General features: G+C 42.5%; 1 protein-coding gene across 4 annotated transcripts in view; it reads right to left on the bottom strand.

Annotated features, from left to right (window-relative positions):
- Nucleotides 1-18113, bottom strand: part of USP9X (ubiquitin specific peptidase 9 X-linked) — a 121912-nt gene extending 103799 nt beyond the window's left edge. The window contains exons 1-2 of one of the 4 annotated variants that reach the window (XM_036839142.1): nt 17468-18113; nt 16409-16455 (exon numbers count right to left, since the gene is read on the bottom strand). The gene's annotated coding sequence lies outside the window, so the exon portion shown is untranslated. Of the gene's footprint in view, nt 1-15258; nt 15413-16408; nt 16456-17467 lie in introns of those variants that run through there. The other 3 variants (XM_036839145.1, XM_036839144.1, XM_036839143.1) reach the window with 3 other exon arrangements.
- Nucleotides 18114-19213: the final 1100 nt, after the last annotated feature.

Raw genomic sequence — 19213 nt, 5'->3', positions numbered from 1 at the left:
ACCAAGGAAAAACATCTAAATTAAACTGGAATATACTAAAATATTTAAGATGAAATCCTGCCTGGGATTTGCTTCAAAATGGAGGGGGTACATAAAAAGAATAGCCATGAATTGAAGCTAGTTGATGGGAGTTTATCTACATCTATGTATGTTTGATTTTTCCTTAATAAAAAGTTTGGGAAGGTTGGAAAATAAATTAGTTGAGGGTAGAGAATATCTACAAAAGCTTCTTAGAAGAACAATATCTGAGCTGCATCGTACAGAATAAAGATGAGTAGTACGCCAAGTTAATGTGTGTAAGGATGGAGCAAAAAGGGCATAAGAAACAGCATGGAATAGCCTAATGCAGTCAATGTGACAGTAGTTCAAAATAACAAAAGACCAGCACCAATTACCAAGTAAGGCTGATGGTATGCAAAACTGGGTGGCATTCATAACCTTGGTTCTCCCGCCTCTGGCACTGTTATTATTTTTTGGTGGGGAGGGGGGTGCCGCACTGCATGTGGGATCTTAGATCTTAGTTCCCTGACCAGGGATTGAACCCGTGCCCCCTGGAGTGGAAGCACGGAGTCTTAACCACTGGACCGCCAGGGAAGTCCCTAGGTGTAAAATTTTAACAAAGAAAATTTGGCCTAGGGGCTTCCCTGGTGGCGCTATGGTTGAGAATCCGCCTGCCAATGCAGGGGACACGGGTTCGAGCCCTGGTCCGGGAAGATCCCACATGTCGCGGAGCAACGGGGCCCGTGTGCCACAACTACTGAGCCTGCGCTCTAGAGCCTTCAAGCCACAACTACTGAAGCCCGTGCGCCTAGAGCCCGTGCTCCACAACAAGAGAGGCCACCGCAATGAGAGGCCTGCGCACCGCAACGAGGAGTAGCCCCCGTGGGCCGCAGCTAGAGAAAGACCGTGCGTAGCAACAAAGACCCAATGCAGCCAAAAATAAATAAATAAATAAATAAATTTATATATACATATAAAAAAAATTTGGCCTATACAAAAAGTTCACTGGTGGTAAAACATATGCAATCTTATTAAAACAAATCAGATATTCTTAAGGGTATTCAAGAGTTACCTCTATCCTTGCCCATCCCTTAAAGCATGTTTATATAGGTGAAATCTGGTTAAATAATTAAAGGTAGGGTAAAAAAAAAAATCTATGGAAACCTGTTTATCTTGGTGACATTATAGAATACCGACTCTGCACCAGACCCTGAAAAGACAGAACAGTAAACAACACTCAGTTTCTGCCCTTAAGGAATTCACCAGTCTAGCCCCCTCACCACCAAAGGAACAGAATAGCAAGTAAATTCTTTAAAGTGTATTTCATAACCATGAATTTCACACAAAAAAGAATGATAGCTAAGCTTAGAGACATTTGTTGGGATACATAAAAAAAGTCCTGGAGAGTGGAACGAATGTAGAATGGAATAAGCTTCCTGGTTTATATCTTTTTTGATAATGAACGTATTACTTTTTTTTTTTTAACCTTTTGACCCACTTCACCCATTTCTCCCACTCCACCCCCTACCTCTGTCAATCACCAATCTGTTCTCTGTATCTATGAGCTTGGGTTGGTTTGTTTAAGATTCCACATATAAGAGAGATCATATTTGTCTTTATGTCTGTGAAGTCCATCCATGTTGTCACAAATGGCAAAATTTCATTCTTTTTCATGGCCGAGTAACATATACACACATACCACAATCTCTTTATCCATTCATCTATCAATGGACACTTAGGTTGTTTTGGCTATTGTAAATAATGCTGCAATGAACATGGGCGTGCATATGTCTTTTCAAGTTAGTGTTTTCCCTTTCTTAGGACAAATACCAGAAGTGGAATTGATAGATCATACCAGTTTCTTTCTTTCTTTTTTTTTTTTTTAAACTTATTTATTTTTGGCTGCGTTGGGTCTTCGTTGCTGCGTGCGGGCTTTCTCTAGTTGCCGCAAGCGGGGGCTACTCTTCCTTGCAGTGCGCGGGCTTCTCAGTGCAGTGGCTTTTCTTGTTGCAGAGCACGGGCTCTAGGCACGTGGGCTTCAGTAGTTGTGGCACGCGGACCCAGAAGTTGTGGCTTGCAGACTCTAGAGCGCAGGCTCAGTAGTTGTGGCGCACGGGCTTAGTTGCTCCGTGGCATGTGGGATCTTCCCAGACCTGGGCTCAAACCCGTGTCCCCTGCATTGGCAGGCGGATTCTTAACCACTGCACCATCAGGGAAGCCCCGTAGCTTCTATTTTTAATTTGAGGAACCTCCATACTGTTTTCCACAGTGGCTGCACCAATTTACATCCCAGCAACACTGCACAAAGGTTCCCTTTTCTCCATACCCTCACCAACACTTGTTATTTCTTGTCTTCTTGGTTTATTTCTAAAGGCCATATTTTAATTTGAAGTATTGAATCTCTCAAGCGCAAAGATCTTTCCAGATGTATTCTAAAGCCAAAGATGCATAATTATTTTTTAAATTATCACAGGAATGTTTATCCTCTTTGTCACTACTAGATCAATTAAGTTCATTTTAAAGAATCTCTTATTTCAGAGAATTCACTCAACTAGTGATTTTGAGCTGCAAGGGACTTTCAAGTCATCTACTGGCCAAACTTCAGATTTTATAGGTAAGATAAGAGTTCAGTGGACCAATAAATAGAGTTTAAAAGACCAATAAGCATATGAAAAGGTTCTAATGGCATTAAACACAGGCAAATGGATATTTAAGCCACAATTAGATATTCCTAAATCTCCACCCAAATGGCTAAACTTAAAAGGACCGACAATACTAAATGCTGCTAAGGAAGAATGACATCAACTACAGGGCTGATAGGATTCTAAACTAATATAACCAACTATTCCGGGAAATCTGTTTGGCAGCATCTACTAAAGCTAAACACACATATACCCTATAACCCAGCAATTTCACTTCTGGGTGTATACCAAAGAGACCATCAAAAGACACATACTGGACTTCCCTGGAGGTCCAGTGGTTAAGACTCCGAGCTTCCAATGCAGGAGGCACAGGTTTGAACCCTGGTCAGGGAACTAAGATCCCGCATGCCACACAGTGCGGCCAAAAAAATAACAATTAAAAAAAAGACACATACTAAAACAATCATGGCAACACTTTATAATTAGTGAAAACACTGTAAATAATCTGAATGTCCACCAACAGTAGAATGTATAGACAAATAATGGTATATTTCAAATAATGACATCTTAATGAAAAAGAACAAAGTAATCAATCATGTGTTGGGCAAAAGAAGCCAGAAGCAGAGTGCATATTGTATTATTCTGTTCATATGAAATTCAAAAACAGGCATGACTAATTCATTGAAAGATATGGGTCAGAATATTGGGGGGCAGGGGGTTGGAGGAGTAGACACATAAGGGAGTCTTCTAGGATTCTGGAAATGTTCTATATGTTGATCTGAATGATAGTTATACAGATGTATACATTTGTAAAATTTTATCAAGCCACACACTTAAGATTTGTGGACTTAAACTGTATGCAAGTTATATTTCAATTAAAAACCAAAACTGGGGACTTCCCTGGTGATCCAGTGGTTAAAGACTCTGTGCTGCCAATGCAGGGGGTACAGGTTCAAACTAAGTCGGGAAACTAAGATCCCGCATTCAGCACGGCCCAGCAAAAAAAAAAAAAAAAAGTAAAACTGTGTAGTAGGTAAGCCGCTCAAAAGATAATGTCAAACTTCCCTTGGGAGTCTAAGGCACTGGTTCTCGAAGTGTGGTCCACTAAGACCCTTGCAGCAGATCCAAGAGATTATGTTTTCATAATAGTAAGACATTATTTGCCATTTTCACTGTCATTCTCTCTCAGGTATACAGTGGAGTTCTTCCAGAGGCTACATGATGTATTATTATATCACAACAGACTGAAGGAAGGAGACAGAGAATCCACCTGTTTTTCATTAAGTCAGATACAAGATATTTGCAAAAATGTAAAACAATGTCACTCTTCTCACTAACTTTCGTTTTGGAAGTTATTTTTCATAAAAGTATTATTTACATTAACTTGCAATGAGTTTTATTTTTAAACACACACATAAAAATTTTAAATGTCTGTTTTAGTTTCTAATATAGTAATAAATATCAATGGATAGAACCCCACGTTAACAAAAGCTCTTTGAGGTCCTCAATAATTATAAAGAAGTCCTGAGACCAGTAAGTTTAAGAATGACTGGCCTACTGATACACAATAAAAATGATAGGCTTCTTTTGCTACTTCTCTTACAGTGATGAAAAACGAGGTTATCAACATTTTCTCTGAAACCATCTGTGCCAGACAAAAATCACTGCTACTCTATTTATCTGCATACTTTCATTCTCAATTCAGAAAAAAACAATTTCCCCTAAACATTATTTCCCCTGCAGGCTACATCACCTTTTAACAGCAGTACGTTCTTAAAGCTTAATCTAGACTTCAGATGAAAACTTAACCAAACTTTAAGCTGCTCTGCCAGCCAAGAAATTTTACCCCTGGCTACCAAGTCTGTAGTCCCTAAATTCACACTGCAAGCTGTTGGGCAAACACAATTAACCCACAGGATACTAAATAAAATAAAGCCCTATACACACACACACACACACACACACACACACACACGAAAAACAAGGGAAACATTCAAATTACATTACCCCTCCCTTTACTTGTCAATCCAACACTAACTCCTAAGCCTATGAACCCTTTTTAAAACCTTTCCTATGTTCCTTTACTTGAAAATGTCTCTTCTCTAGACTCCAGTTTTTTCCACATCTTTAGGGATAGATAGAAAATTTACTAACTTTAAAAGAAAAAAAAAAAAAGTACCTTAAGTCATCTCTCATCCAACACCTTGGTTTTACAGGTAACTAATAACCTTTTGGGTCCTCACTGTTAAGTGACTTAACAGAGGGCAGGATTCTAAATCTAAAACACAGCCCTTTTGACTCCAAGTTCAGTACACTTCCACTGCCTATGTTATTTTCACTTCAAATATAAGCAGTTTTTTAAAACAAACAAAAAACCCCTCCAAAATAGAAGCCAATGGGATTACTGCAACTATTTAATAAACAATAACATTATTCATCTATTTTTGTGTATCAGTCTATTTCAAAAGCTGTAAAATATCACCTATACAAACCATGGCGAGCTTACAGTTAACATTCAACTGGATGCCAGATTGTAGTTCCCTACACGTTGGGGGAGGGGGTGGTTAAAAAAAAAGGCATGTGCTTTGATAATCCACTGTTTAAGTAGTGGAGCCATATTGGGAAAACACAGTCATTCTATAACCCAGATTCCTTTCTCCTGATGACCTTTCAATAGATCTCAACAGACAGAAGCTCTTGGTGGGGAGAAAGAGTTGAAGGGGAAGATAATAAAGGTGTTCGGCTTTTTAGTTAAGTACAACATTCAGTGACAGAGAAGCCAAAGTCAAATTAGCAGCACCATCCTCATACAAGTGGAGTCCCAGGTACCTCATTCCTTTACTCCATTCCCTAAACCATTCTCTTATCTTTCAGCGAAACCCTTACAAATACTGTCTCAATTCCCTTGCTACCCAACTTTCCAACATGTCCACCATGCCGCCGTCAGAATTATCTTTCAGAAATAAACAACAGATCTAATTATCTCTACCTTTCACTTAAACTTGAAGGCCCATCTCATTACCCCCAAAACAAAAGTGCCCTAACTTGGCACTAAGGTCGCCCCTTGTGCTCTAGCCTCGCTCAAATTACCTTTCTAGTCTCATATCCCCAAATCCCCCTCCCCTCCCAATATCTCCAGTGTTTCTTCTACATTCTACTACTAGTTTTTCTCTAAAAACATTACACTTTCACACTTCCATTCCTCCATTTCAAGTAGTGGTGCTCAAATACTGCCCCCAGGGCACATTTGGCAACGTCTGGAGATACTTTTAGTTGTCACAGCTGAGGGGGTGATGTACTACTGGCATTACGTGGGTAGAGATCAGGGAGGAACAGGAGAGCACCCCCACAACAAAGAATTATATGGCCCAAGCTATCAACAGTGTTGAGGTTAAAAACCCTGATCTCAAGTTGCTTTCTCTGCCCAGAAGTCTCTGCTCTAATTCACAGGGCCACCAAAATAGTACACCTTTGAAAACCAACAAACCTCACTCACCACCAAACTAGAATGAGTTTTGTTTCTCTTATTTATTTATTTTTATTTATTTATTTTGGCCTGCGTTGGGTCTTTGTTGCTGCGCGCGGGCTTTCTCTAGTTGTGGCGAGCGGGTGCTACTCTTTGTGGCGGTGCGCGGGCTTCTCATTGCGGTGGCTTCTCTTGTTGCGGAGCACGGGCTCTAGGCGCGCAGGCTTCAGTACTTGCAGCACGTGGGCTCAATAGCTGTGGCACATGGGCTTAGTTGCTCCGCGGCATGTGGGATCTTCCCGGACCAGGGCTCAAACCCGTGTCCCCTGCACTGGCAGACGGATTCTTAACCACTGCGCCACCAGGGAAGTCCCTCTTCATCTCTTTTACCATTCTATTTTCCACACCACTATTTAGTACAGCACTTATCACACTGTATAGTCTGGCCCAACAGACGTTAGAGCCTAAGAGATAAGGATTTATCTTTATATCCCCTTGTGCCAGAATAGTATAAAATGAGTTCAATTCGATCGTTATAAGATAGCAGTCACCCAGTCCAAATCCTTCATTTTACAATTTCATCTAGGTTAAATAATTTGCTCACTAACTGGCAGTAGTTACAATCATAACCCAAGCCCTTTGACCGAGATTAGAGCTCTTTACTACCAACTACACTTTCTCAATCAGGCTGAGAGAGGTTCTGACCACCTACAAAGGACAGTTCAGATTTAGACACTATCAACTGAGCCTCAGGAAACTTCTCAGAGCCACCTTCCCAGAGGCTGTTTTTGAAGAAACATAAAGAAACAAAAAAAGTGGAATGCCAAGGGGCTTCCCTGGTGGCGCAATGGTTAAGAATCCGCCTGCCAGTGCAGGGGACATGAGTTTCGAGCCCTGGTCCAGGAAGATCCCACATGCCACGGAGCAACTAAGCCCATGTGCCACAACTACCGAGCCTGCGCTCTAGAGCCCGCAAGCCGCAACTACCGAGCCCGTGTGCCGCAATTACTGAAGCCCACGTGCCTAGAGCCCGTGCTCTGCAACAAGAGAAGCCACCGCAATGAGTAGCCCGTGCACCGCAACGAAGAGTAGCGCCTGCTCACCGCAACCAGAGAAAAGCCCGCACGCAGCAACGAAGACCCAACACAGCCAAATAAATAAATTAATTAAAAAATAAAAAGTGGAATGCCAAAAGAAAAGCATGGGGGGGTGGTGGTACACGCTACCAGAGTTCGGAGAAACTAACGACCACTTCCAACTGGAGAGAATCAGAAAACAGTTCATGAAGATGGCATGTGAGCTAGGTGGCACTGGTAGGCTAGCCACAAAAGGGAGACAGAGTTCCAAGAGTAAAGCCACGGGAATAGGAAAGACTGGAACATCCACATCAACTATGGATAATTTGATTACGTGAGAGAACAAAAAATAACCTCAGAAAAGTAGACCAGAATTACATCAAAATGACCTAGTTTGGGTAGAGCTGACATGGTAAGAGTTTTCAGCAGTATTTGGGAAGACAGCAGGAAGAGAAATAGAGGTACTCGAAGAATCTGATTTTTGTGGTTGTGTAGATGAGCAGAAGCCAAAGAATCCTTCCATTAGTCTCCTTTCACTGACGTGATTCTTCTTCCCATGATGCACTGAGGATAACTAAGATAATCCTCAAGTAGGAGTAATTCGAGATAGCTGACATATGGCTCAGATAATGACATCCGTTATGAGACAAGAAATACTCCTACAAGCACTCCATTAGGCTTCTCCAACCCTCAGTCTAGACCCACAATCCCTCTCACCCCAGTTCAGCATGCTCCAAGTCAAAAACTCTCAAGAATTTCGGATAACTATATTGTACACTCTATACTGATACTGTATATCAACTATAGTCAATAAAAAAAGAATTTTGGATAACTGATATCTATGTACGATGAACACAGTAAACAGATATATACAGACAGATTAAGTAAATGAGACTTTCTGTAGTCATTTCCACAAGAGTCTAGGCAAACACTGTACATAGGCAGTACCTTCCTTTCACACATAACGCATTCCTGAAAATGTGATAGAAGACAAATATTTCAAAGCCAAATGACAGATTCACATGTTTCTAGGGGTTTTTCCAACTCTCAGAGTGAAGGAAAGTATTATAAAATCCCTAATTACACCTCACCTTTCACATACAAGCTTTATTACATACTCGCCATACTTAATTTCCTGTTTCGTTCTAATTATTTCACTCACCGCTGAACAAAGTCAACCAACATAACCAATGAGCACAACCTAACCCAGTAAGGTTAAAGATTCATATCCCCAATCAGTCCCGTCTCAAAGATATTAGGTTTGAGCTCCCCAGCTGATGCACGTTTGTTTTCCCACTCATTTTATAAAAGGGCAAAATACAACTGAACTTACAAATTAACACACAAGACAGTGCTGTACAAATACAGCAAAACTGCTGAAACAGAACAGTTCTCAGGCAGGCAATACCACCCTGCAATAAAAAGACACTTGCTTCATCAGCTAATGGACAGAAGTCTGAACTTGACTTAAAGAAGTCAAGTGTATTAATAGTGTATTAAGTGTATTTATAGCATATTAAAGTATTGATTATACAAAAATCAAATATATCACAGCTGAGGACTAACATGTTTCAAGTGGAAAAGGTACAGAAATAAGAATCAGAGCTCAAAGTTCTTGTAAGAAATCCTCCCTCTTTATATAGACACAATTATAATATACAACTCTTACCTCCTTTCCCAGTCCACAGAACGTTTTTGGGGGTGGGGGGTGGGGAGGATTAGACTGGAACCACAACTCACAACAGTGAAAATAAAGATTATTGAGAAAATGAGACAGCTAAGAAAAAACAAAAACACAAAAACATTAATTCAAAAAAGTCTGGGGCCGGGACTTCCCTGGTGGTCCAGTGGTTAAGAATACATCTTCCAATGCAGGGGACGCGGGTTTGATCCCTGGTCGGGGAACATGTTCGATCCCACATGCCGCGGGGCAACTAAGCCCGCACACCACAGCTAGAGAGAAGCCCGCTTGCCGCAATGAAAGATCCCGCGTGCCGTAACAAAGACCCCGAGTGCCGCAATGAAGACTCGACGCAGCCAAATAAATGAAAATAAATTAATTAATTAAAACAAAAAAAGTCTGGGGCCTTTTAGTATATATGTGAACCATCCTTAAACTTCAATAGCCACCAAAGAAGAAAAGCAACAAATGCACAAAATGAAACAGGCCAAAGAACAGTTAAGTTATACTCTCGATGTTACTGCCACTGGCAAAGAACAGGAAGCCCCTTTGGAGACTGAAGAAACAAAGCAACAGAAGTGGGAAAGCACAGGAAGTGTATGGAGAATCCCGAGTCAAGTGAATGGAGAACAGGGGAAAAGAAAATTTTAAACAGTGGGAAAGTCGGAAAGTTATGTTAAAACCAACTTCATGATGAGATTTTTGAACAGTATTTACCAAAGCAGTATCTAAAAAAGGAACAGCGGAGTGAGGAAGGACCCCAAAACAGTGTTTTTAGGCAGGATGAACAAACGGCACACTCTGAAGTCCTGAAGCAGAAGTGGAGGCAGAGGACATGAGGAAACATGACTTAGTAAATTGATTAACTGATAAGAATCTTTGATCTAACACACATCTAACATCTAATAATACGGTTACTTTTACATGATGGAATTATTAGGGGTGGGGTTTGTGTGTTTTGCTCTTTGCTTTTATTCCCTTATGCTACCCAAACTTTTTCTTAATCGAATAGATTACAATAATCTCATAATCAGACAGAAGTTATAAAGGAAAAGTATATAACATCTTTAGAAAGCTTTCTATCAAATAATAAATTGGTTTAAGTATTTAAAAGCAAGCTTTGGTGTTCTGAAAAGTTCATTTATACAGAACTTTATTCCCTAAGACATCAAATTAATGAAATAGTTTGATAATGCCTCTTTCCAATTTAGCTTTCCTTTAACATGAGTATCAAACACCACTGCACTGCTTTCCAAATGGTGCTCTTTGTCCCCAGACTCTAGCTCTAAAGGGTTTGTGGAAATTAATTTTTAAGCTCCCTCTAACCAGTATGTATGACAGGGACAATTGTGTTTTGCTCACCTTGTGTATCCCTGTTACCTGGTATAATACCTAGCATGTAACAGGCATTTAACATGTAATTGTTGAATTTAAAACAAAGTACAAAATAAAGATTCAAGAAAAATTAAACAAAGTGATCAGCCTGATAAAAAATAGGATATGCTGGATTTCATCTCTAAACCGGTAATTCTCCAAGGGTAGATCCATGCTTGGGAACTTGTTAGAAATGCACATTCTTGGGCCCCATTCCATATTTAATGAATCAAACTCTGGGGGCAAGAGCCAGCAATCTGTTTTAACAAGCCCTCCAGGTTTGAGAACCACTGCTCTAAACCAGGGCTGCCAAACTATGGTCACAGATTAAATCTAGCCTCCTGTTTTTGTACAGCCCACAAAACTGAGAATGGATTTCACACAGCGTCATTTACAATCAACTTGATGACAGGGAATATGAACTTTAAACCCCAAATAGGCAAAATACTGTATTATTAGCCTTCCCCCCAATTCTCTTCTTCTCATTAGACCTAAATTACAATTAATTGTACTCAACTATCATTATATTATGAATTCCATCAACAAAAAATTTACCTAATAGCCTCGATTTTGCCTCTTAAGAACGCAAAGCCTAAAGCCTATAATATTTACAATCTGGCCCTGTACAAGAAAAAGTTTGCTGATCCCTGCTCTGAACCCCGACAGTGTTATCAAGGAGAGCAACCAAATCTTTCTACACTACCTTGATCAGGGACAAAATACTCTGTTAGGCAGAACATGGATCTAATACCATATAATCTCCCTGTCCAAGTTAATCGAGTAGACTTATGTAGAAGTTCTAAGTAACCAGCTAAGAAAAAAGACCAGAAAAGAGAGATGCAACCAACAACCTAAACTTACAACTCTCAGTAACCACCAAAGTCAGTAGGAAGGAAATGAACATAATAGGACAGGAAGAAGAGGTTTCTCCTACTCCTTTTTCTCTTCCTAAATTTTCTTCTTCCCACTTCACAGGTAGGTAGCTGAAGAAGGGATCCAAGACTTACCAGCTCAAAACTGTCCCAAGGAAAATAATTCCTTCAATAACGGTTGGCCAATATGGGTCTAAAGTGTTCAAACCATACATGATTGATCAGTTACAGAAAGGATAAACAGAAAGGGGCTATAATATTATGATACATCAATTTTGTACAAGCTGTTATAGATATTAGAAGTCTAACATTCCCCCACATTTTGCCTTTGAGGCAAAGTTATTGTTTACAATGTTATCGTGGGGTTTTTTTGTTGTTGTTTTGGCCGCACCGCACGGCATATGGGATCTTAGCTATGTGACCAGGGATGGAACCCATGCCCCCTGCAGTGTAAGCGTGGAGTCTTAACCACTGGACCGCCAAGAAAGGCCCAGTAAACAATGTTATTCTATGCGCTCCGTAATACGTAAAGGTAAAGGACAGAATCCCTGACCTTATTTATCCATTATTAGGAAGAGATTTAAGTGTGAATTTTATGAGTGACTACAAAGGTCATGGAATTCAAAGAATTTAATAATTAACGTGACTTGTTAGATATGGAAATAGCTTCACACAGAAGGTAATCTATGTACACTATCTTAGTGAAGTTACCTCACCTCGTTGAGCCACGTTCCTCATCTGAAAAACAAGGAGTTTGACTAGATCTAAGATTCCTTCCAGGACTGCTCATCATAAAAGGATTATTAGGTCAAGTTAAGTGACTCCAAGTAATAAAGAGAATTAGAAAAAAAAAAGCAAAAAAAAAAAAACCCCAAAGACGTAGAGAAATCATACTAAGAAAATGATGAACTGAACATCCAACAAATAATTATTGAATGTCTATGTGCCAGGCACTTTCTAGGTGCTAGGGATATGTCAGTGACTTAGGATCTTGAGTCTGCCCAGACGGATGCCACCAACCTAGAAGAATCTGGAGAACAAATTTAATCAAAGCATCTGAACAAAATAAGTAAAACAGACAAAAAACACACAAGCAGTGCAGAGATAACTGACAGAGAACCAATACAGAAAAGGAATGGCAGGAGGAACAGGTGACACCAGAGTATGTAGTTACTGGCCCAAAATTAAAAGCATCCTAAGTATGGCTATTTCTAAAGCCAATACTAAAAGAATCCATTTCTACTATACTTGACATTTGGGCTCACTAGAGAAGGTTGGCGTTCATAAGGAAATTCTATTTAACTTATTTTAAAAAGATGAAAGGTAAAAGGAAAGTTCCATCAGCTTATACCAAAACTAGAACATTTCTTATAACAACTTAATTCAGTCCCCTTCTATGAAGCACAATAAGGACTGACAAAATTAGAGCTAGGAAGGACTTTATAGAGACCAGCTAGTCCAATGGCCCTCACTTCATATAACATAAGCTTCTAGACAATAGTCATCTCTAGGACAGTGCCTGGCACAGGGTAGATACCCAATAAATATTTGATAAAAAGGAAACTAATGCCTGCCTTAACAGATATTAATAATGTTAGTATTAGAGCTGGAACCCTAACTCTAAGAAGATGCTCAGTAAGAGATAATAAATAAATGTGTGTGTGTATAAACTCAGAATCTCAGATCTTTTTCTAAAATAAATTGCCAAAAAATAACCTAGCTGCTCATCAGAATCATATTTTGAGTTTTTTAAATGCCCAGTTCCCACCCCAAACCTACTCAATTATAATCTCCCCAGAGTAAGACCTAAGCAAATACATTTTGAAAATGCTGCACAGGTGATTCTCATACACAGTTGAACTAGAAAATTACTGTTAGACAGTGACTGAAAATAGAATTAGAAACCCACTGGCTATAAAATGCATGTAGAGCGTGAGAGTGTACCGAAGCCCAAAAGGTTAGCACAGGCACACTGAAGAATAAATTTAGGTGAGATATCTCGTCTTAATAGTATGCCTTTTCACACCTTATTCCTTAAAAGCATATTACATTGATCATTACTTTACACTCAACAGTAATAACTGAATGATAAATTCAAACTCCAATATACACAAATATCAGGCGTTTCATGACTTCTTTTTTCCTTATGATAGACTTTATAACATAGAAAATAGGACAGTGATCATTAATTTAACAGAAAGATCTCTGACAAATCTTGTGCCACATTAAGAATGCTCATAGATTCTACATTAGCAGCCCCCCCCATATAGAATTTAGCACAACAGACCAAAGAAATTAAGAGAAACAAACACCAAATAAAGATGTTATTACTATTTCATTCATTCCATAAAATTACCAACCAATATTGCAAAAATGCAAAACAAAACCTTTCATTTTGAAAACTTTTTGTGAAAATTACACTGATTTTAAACTAAGCCAAGTAAAACTCAGAATTCTCAAATTGAGTTAATAAAAATTCACATGATACTAAGTGTTCACTTATGGGATGATTTAAATAGGTCACTGGGAGAGAAATGCCTAGATTTTGCATCTTTTAGGAATGTTAAGTTGCCTTACGTTATTTTAGTCATAAACAGACCCACCAATTAAACTATCAACCTGAACATGTTGGAAGATATATGGAAGGGGAAGAACCGTTTGCTGCGAAGTTTTAGCATCTCCCTTGGTCAATCAAGATATTTCCCAAATTGCAGACTATTACATTTTCATTAAAATTCTAATCTAAAGCCTCTCTGGTACAGGAAACAAAGCAAAAGTTCCAATTTTTAAAAAAAATAGTAATCAGTGTCATTTCACTAACATGGCAGAGCAGTCGAAGCACCACTGGTTGAACCTGACAGACCTTAGTCCTTTATCTGTTTAATGGAAATAATATGATCCACATACAGTGATAAATGGAGTGTTTAACATAGTGCTGGCACATAATTAAGTCAACAAATGACAACTGTAGTGATAACTGAAAACAGTTGAAGAAAAAACCATCTTCTTATTTACCCACAGCAAAGTTCAATAAGAACATGCTAACAGCAATAACAATGGTTTTCAACCCGACTGCATGAGAATCACCCATAATCCTTTTATTTTTAAAATTTTTTAAAAAACATCTTTATTGGAGTATAACTGCTTTACAATGTTGTGTTAGTTTCTGCTGTACAACAAGGTGAATCAGCTATATGTATACATATGTCCCCATATCCCCTCCTTCTTGCGTCTCCCTCCCACCCTCCCTATCCCACCCCTCTAGGTGGTCACAAAGCACCTAGCTGATCTCCCTGTGCTATGCGGCTGCTTCCCACTAGCTATCTATTTTACATTTGGTAGTGTATATATGTCCATGCTACTCTCTCTTTGTCCCAGCTTACCCTTCCCCCTCCCCGTGTCCTCAAGTCCATTCTCTATGTCTGCATCTTTATTCCTGTCCTGCCCCTAGGTTCGTCAGAACCATTTTTTTTTTTAAGATTCATATATATGTGTCAGCATACGGTATTTGTTTTTCTCTTTCTGACTTACTTCACTCTGTATGACAGAGTCTAGGTCCATCCACCTCACTTCAAGTAACTCAATTTTGTTTCTTTTTATGGCTGAGTAATATTCCACTGTATGTATGTGCCACATCTTCTTTACCCATTCATCTGTCAGTGGACACTTAGGTTGCTTCCCTGTCCTGGCTACTGTAAACAGTGCTGCAATGAACACTGTGGTACATAACTCTCATAATCCTTTTAAAACACACTGCTGCCCAGGGCCCATACCAGACCAATTAATAAGTCTCCGGGAATGGAACCCGGGCACCAGTATATATTTTTTTAACCCCCACCCCCGCCCAGTGATTCTAATGTGCAGTCAGGGTTGAGGTCCAACACGTTAACCCTTTCACAAATACTAATGTTAGACTCTATGTTAAAATTAGAAACAAAGTTAGCAATAAATACGATACCTTTCAAAGGTACAGATCCTCAAAGAACTAAATGGAAACTAAAACCCTGTTATCCAATTTTTTGGGAAAAAAATTTCAAGATTCAGAAAACATACCACCAATAGGGGAAATATAACCTGATTTAAACAAAGTTTGGTTCAATATTAAAATTCTGAAACTTAAGTACAAAAACAATGCTTTAAAATTGACCTTATGAAACAAAAAATAAGCTAAAAGAATGCTTGCTTGTGTCCAACTAATCAAGAACTTGATGACTAGCAAATTCATGAGAAACATCCATTTTCAAAAACTAAGCAGCATTATTAATATCATGTCAGAAAAATTATCTTTCAGGAGACATTCATAAAACCTCTCGTCTTCTTGAGATGTCAGAAATTTTATTTCAAGAGCCTGGAAGAAAAAAGATCCAAAGTAAATCCTACTGAAGCATTCCATTGATAAAACAAGAAAACTATGGAACACCAAGAGATTCCAATAATTTGGTGAAAGGTAAAATCTGCCCTTCATAGCTACTTTCTAAGGAATTTAGATTTTCACATGTACGGTTCTTGGTGTTATTTAATCCCTCTAGAAAATTTCCCTCTCAGAAATTACCAAGGTCAGCAAATAAAAGGAAGAAGAGGCATGAAGACATTAAAATAACACGTTAAGAATTGCAAATTAAGTGTTCATGCAAAAAATATACAAAAAAAGGCAGAAAAAATACATATGGTTCAAAAGTCTTATTTTTAAATGAGAGAAAACAAAACATAACATGCTATCAAAAACATTTTGAGTTCGCCCTTGATACACCAATCTCAAATATTTCTGGTTTTCACTCAAATCCAAACACTGTTACAAGTATGACAAAGCACATGGGTTATAAAATTGAGAAAACAAATGTTGACATCTCTGTATATTTAACACGTAAATCTTTCAGAACTAGGAAGGCATTTGCTGAAACCAAAATGGCAGCCCACTGAATCAGTAGACCAATGAGATCTAAAAGAGTTTGTAGTCTCTATTTTTAAGTTCAAGTATACGGATTAAAAAAGCCAAGCTAGTCACGGTTAACGAGTCCTTACCATATAATCACTAAGAATAGATAATGAGCTCCAGGAGAGGTTAACTATCTGCTGAAAAGCTTCCCAATCTAAAGACCCCCGAATTCTTCCTCAAAAGTTAGGGTTTACGAACGTTATATAGACTTAGGGAGACTCATGGGTTTCCATGAAACTCATGGGTTTCATGGGGACTCATGGCTACAAATATATTTCCCTCCCCTCAAAATAAAGCATGAAAATTTAACCTAGAACTCGGTCAGTTAAATTCAAAAACTGTCTGAAGAAATTACACACACCTGTAAACTGCACGATGGAAAATCCAATTAACGTTATAACGATGGACCTTGCAAAAAAAAATAACAAGCTTAATTTAAGCAGCTGCTGTTGAAGATCTTAAAAATCCCCGTGTAAGTTCCAGTCGCCCCAGAAATCCATACAAATATTGCAAAACACGTATACACCTGCTCCATAACTCTTTAACTTAATATTTCACAATGAATGAAAAATAAACCGTTTCTCAAACCCGAAGCGTCACATCACAAGAATCTGAAGGTTTTATCATTAACAAACTCGTACATGCTAATATTCTTTGCAGAAACAGTTAAAAATAGAAAGGTGGTCGGTCCAAGCTCGCTTGGAAGCGATTTCTGCCTCAAAACATCTTTCGCGGCTTTGGCCCTCCGTAAATAAAAGAGGGCGAAGGAAGTGGAGGAGGCCGATAACCCGGCTCCGGCTCCCAGACCACAGGGCCCAGGAGAAGCTGCGGGTTATCGCAGGAGGGCGGGGGGAGGCGGACAAGTCGTCGGGCCCGATAGCCAGGCGTAGCCGAGGCCTAGCTCTACGGCTCCAAATCACTCCACCTCAGTAATGGCGTTTGGTGTCAAGTGGAACGAGACCGGGAAGGAAACCGGCCGCGAGCCCGCCGAGCGCCGGGCTGCAAACCCCGGGACCTGGGGGCGACGAGCCCCCGGCGCCGACCCGGCCCCGGGCTGCGGATGCGGGGGCTGCACGCCGCGCCCGGAGACTCCATCCTCCGACTCGGCCCCAGACAGGACGGAAAGGGGGAGGAGGAGGAGGGACGGAGCCGTCAGCCATTTTCCCTTACAGTCCAAAACACACAGACACGCTCCCGGGACGCCGGCTGGGCATGGAACGGAGCCCCGCGCCCAGACCCGCGCCGCGCGCGCCCGCCCCGCCCGGGGCCCAGGCGGGAGAGCCGGGAAGCCCCCAGCCCGGCCCGCGGCCGCCGCGGGAGGAACCGCGCGCACGCACACCCCCCTCGCCCTCTTCCCCTCCCCTCGATCCAGCTGTTGGCCCCGGAAAAGCGCGTAGTCCCGGCGTGGCTAGCTACTCACCGCACGACACAGGCGTCTTCTCTTCACAAGCAGAACACGCGGAAGCGGCAGCAAGGCTCAGTCCCGGGACAAGGCCGACCGTGGGTGCATCCCAGGCCCAAGGGTGACGGGTGACAAAGTGTGTCGAGAGGCTGCAGGCGTAGGGACCAGGGGGCTGCACAGCGACGCCGGAATTCGCTGCTCGCCGCGCCCGCCCTGCAGCAGCGGTGGCTGCGGCCGCCTCCTCCTCCTCCTTAGCCGGCGGCGGCCCTCTTCCCCCTTCTCGCCTCGGGCTGGGGCTCTCTCTGAGCGCAGACGGGCTCCGGGCGGTGCGTTTCTCCTGCGTCACCTCCTCCTGCTCCTCCTCCCGCAGTGGCGGCTTCACCTTCCACTGATCACCGCCTCTGTCCCCGCTCCGGGCCTGGTCGCTTTGCGGCGGCTTGCTCCTCGCTCCCGGCGCCGAGCAAAGCACCGGGCGCTGAGGCGGCCGCCTCCCGCGAGGCCTGTGAGCTGAACGAGGCGGGGAGGGGCTCCGCGCGGCAGAGGCCCGGACGGGCCGGGTGCGGGGAGGCTGCGGCTCCGGCGACGGCGGAGACTAGCTTCCGCAGCCGCGGTTGCCCGTCCTCTTCAATATGGCGGATCCGGCAAACCAAAAAAAAAAAAAAAAAAAAAAAAAACCGCTCGGCCAGTGGCGGCGGCGGTAGCGGTAGCAGCAGCAGTGGCGGCGGCGGAGGCAGCAGCGAGACGGCGCAGACTCCCACCACCCCCAGCACCGCCCAAGGCCCTGAGGTTCCACGCCCCGCAGGAGGCCCGCCCCGTACGAGGCCCGCCCCTCAGCCCTCCTCCTCCATCCCACTCCCCTTCTCCCTCAATTGCTCCTTCTGCTCTCTCTGGTCCCCCTCCACCCGGGGCCGTCTTACGCCAGGGAAGAGTGGCGCGTGCGTCCGGGAAAGCCGGGCCAGGCGTGAGACGCTTGGAATTCGGGGAGCTGGGGTGGGGGAAGGGACGAAAATGCGGTAAAGATTTTTCAAGCAGTACTGTTTCTTTCGGCCGGCCCCTCCAGGGTCGCACTACGGCCCGGAACTGTGTTCCATACCCCTCGCCTCTGGAGCAATGTGAGGGCAGAGGCGGCACCAGGACGGGCAGAAGTGGGGGAGGGGAGGCCCGAAAGGATCTGGCACACAACGCCGGGGAAGGAGCTGGGAGGTCGGGATTGGAAGGTTGCGTGGCCAGGACAGAGTTAATCGCGCGAGCCACAGTCGCGTCGCTCAGAGTTTGACTTGGGCCGCTTGTTTTTGTTCCATTGTGAACCGAGGCCGCGCCGCCGAGTGCCCGGATGATGACGTCACCAGCCTCCCCTTTTTCCGGGATTGTGGGGGGAGGGGTATCGGATCTCGAGGCCACGCGCTGGGCGGTCGCACCCGCGGTGGCTGGGGGTCCCGGCGGCAGAGCCGACCCTCGTCACGTGTCCTGTGAGCCGGCCAGGCCGATGGGGCGGGTACCTTGGGGGAGTGGGCAGCGGTGCGAGGTGCTGAGGGCCGGCCACCTGCTCCTTGCCGATAGGGAGAAGGTGTGGCTATCTCTTGCGGCGGGAGGGGGGAGTTGGGAGTGGGGTGCCTTCCCCCCCCCCACAAAGAAGCAGGTGCTCTGAGAAATTCATTCACGTGGTTCTGCAGCACCCGTGCCTGAAAGCACTTGGGCTCCTTCACAGCCTGTGACCGACCACCCTTTGGCCATAAGAGCCTTAAAACACAGCAGCAAAGAAAA

The sequence above is a fragment of the Balaenoptera musculus genome, chromosome X (assembly GCF_009873245.2).
Source record: "Balaenoptera musculus isolate JJ_BM4_2016_0621 chromosome X, mBalMus1.pri.v3, whole genome shotgun sequence".
Taxonomy (NCBI): Eukaryota; Metazoa; Chordata; class Mammalia; order Artiodactyla; family Balaenopteridae; genus Balaenoptera; species Balaenoptera musculus.
Note: the sequence above shows the minus strand (reverse complement) of the source record. Positions and strands in the feature narration are given on the sequence as shown.